This window comes from Schistocerca americana, unplaced genomic scaffold (assembly GCF_021461395.2).
Source record: "Schistocerca americana isolate TAMUIC-IGC-003095 unplaced genomic scaffold, iqSchAmer2.1 HiC_scaffold_229, whole genome shotgun sequence".
Lineage (NCBI taxonomy): Eukaryota > Metazoa > Arthropoda > Insecta > Orthoptera > Acrididae > Schistocerca > Schistocerca americana.
The window spans coordinates 60,001-62,500 of record NW_025725938.1 but is presented as its reverse complement, the minus strand read 5'-3'; the positions used below and the strand labels follow the sequence as shown (position 1 = coordinate 62,500).

The window sequence follows — 2,500 nt, the reverse complement described above, 5'->3', positions numbered from 1 at the left end:
GGGCGTCTCGTCCTCATTGCGAGGTGAGGCGCACCTAGAGCGTACACGTTGGGACCCGAAAGATGGTGAACTATGCCTGGCCAGGACGAAGTCAGGGGAAACCCTGATGGAGGTCCGTAGCGATTCTGACGTGCAAATCGATCGTCGGAGCTGGGTATAGGGGCGAAAGACTAATCGAACCATCTAGTAGCTGGTTCCCTCCGAAGTTTCCCTCAGGATAGCTGGTGCTCGTACGAGTCTCATCCGGTAAAGCGAATGATTAGAGGCCTTGGGGCCGAAACGACCTCAACCTATTCTCAAACTTTAAATGGGTGAGATCTCCGGCTTGCTTGATATGCTGAAGCCGCGAGCAAACGACTCGGATCGGAGTGCCAAGTGGGCCACTTTTGGTAAGCAGAACTGGCGCTGTGGGATGAACCAAACGCCGAGTTAAGGCGCCCGAATCGACGCTCATGGGAAACCATGAAAGGCGTTGGTTGCTTAAGACAGCAGGACGGTGGCCATGGAAGTCGGAATCCGCTAAGGAGTGTGTAACAACTCACCTGCCGAAGCAACTAGCCCTGAAAATGGATGGCGCTGAAGCGTCGTGCCTATACTCGGCCGTCAGTCTGGCAGTCATGGCCGGTCCTTGCGGCCGGCCGCGAAGCCCTGACGAGTAGGAGGGTCGCGGCGGTGGGCGCAGAAGGGTCTGGGCGTGAGCCTGCCTGGAGCCGCCGTCGGTGCAGATCTTGGTGGTAGTAGCAAATACTCCAGCGAGGCCCTGGAGGGCTGACGCGGAGAAGGGTTTCGTGTGAACAGCCGTTGCACACGAGTCAGTCGATCCTAAGCCCTAGGAGAAATCCGATGTTGATGGGGGCCGTCATAGCATGATGCACTTTGTGCTGGCCCCCGTTGGGCGAAAGGGAATCCGGTTCCTATTCCGGAACCCGGCAGCGGAACCGATACAAGTCGGGCCCCTCTTTTAGAGATGCTCGTCGGGGTAACCCAAAAGGACCCGGAGACGCCGTCGGGAGATCGGGGAAGAGTTTTCTTTTCTGCATGAGCGTTCGAGTTCCCTGGAATCCTCTAGCAGGGAGATAGGGTTTGGAACGCGAAGAGCACCGCAGTTGCGGCGGTGTCCCGATCTTCCCCTCGGACCTTGAAAATCCGGGAGAGGGCCACGTGGAGGTGTCGCGCCGGTTCGTACCCATATCCGCAGCAGGTCTCCAAGGTGAAGAGCCTCTAGTCGATAGAATAATGTAGGTAAGGGAAGTCGGCAAATTGGATCCGTAACTTCGGGATAAGGATTGGCTCTGAGGATCGGGGCGTGTCGGGCTTGGTCGGGAAGTGGGTCAGCGCTAACGTGCCGGGCCTGGGCGAGGTGAGTGCCGTAGGGGTGCCGGTAAGTGCGGGCGTTTAGCGCGGGCGTGGTCTGCTCTCGCCGTTGGTTGGCCTCGTGCTGGCCGGCGGTGCAGGATGCGCGCGCCTGCGCGGCGTTCGCGCCCCGGTGCTTCAACCTGCGTGCAGGATCCGAGCTCGGTCCCGTGCCTTGGCCTCCCACGGATCTTCCTTGCTGCGAGGCCGCGTCCGCCTTAGCGTGCTCCTCCGGGGGCGCGCGGGTGCGCGGATTCTCTTCGGCCGCCATTCAACGATCAACTCAGAACTGGCACGGACTGGGGGAATCCGACTGTCTAATTAAAACAAAGCATTGCGATGGCCCTAGCGGGTGTTGACGCAATGTGATTTCTGCCCAGTGCTCTGAATGTCAACGTGAAGAAATTCAAGCAAGCGCGGGTAAACGGCGGGAGTAACTATGACTCTCTTAAGGTAGCCAAATGCCTCGTCATCTAATTAGTGACGCGCATGAATGGATTAACGAGATTCCCGCTGTCCCTATCTACTACTTCGGGACCCTGCGTCCTGACCGGGTGTGCAGTAAGACCCGTACAAGGGCAACTACCGTGTCGGAGCAGGGTCCGAGCGCTGGCCACGCTACGAAGTCGGGTCCCCGGGTGGCGGATAGGGGAACGCCTCCCGTAATAGGAGGTAGCTGCCGAATATATGTCAATAGGTAGCCCCGGACCAAGGCCCCATGAGCTTCTCTGGGGGCCCTCTGTAGTGGAGGGTTGCTGCTGAATATATTGAACAGGCAGTGCCATGCAGGATCCTCCTGCCGACCTTGTAGTAAGTCCCCTTTTGCCGTTGGGGGCAAACAGGAGTTGGTATGGGTCCGGTCTCCTGTAGTGGGAGTCTGTCACGAATATGCTGAATAAGTGACTGTATGGGACCCTCTGTAGTGGAGGGTTGCTACCGAATATGTTGAATAGGTGGTGCCAGACCAGTCCATGGTAATATAGGGTTGTTGTCCAGGGCCATCGTTTGAGGAAGTCGGGCCACGTTTTTCAGCGTGGGAATCACTAGTAACCGAGAGCCTTTGGCCACGATGTTACCCTGCAGACTGCATGGCAACTACCCTTAGAACTGTCATGTTTCTACCCGATCCCTAGCTCACATGCGCTAG

The 2,500-nt window shown here is 57.8% G+C and overlaps 1 pseudogene; it reads left to right on the top strand.

The window, feature by feature from the left end:
* The window catches only part of LOC124575239, a 6,181-nt pseudogene that overhangs the window by 1,078 nt on the left and 2,603 nt on the right, over positions 1–2,500 (top strand).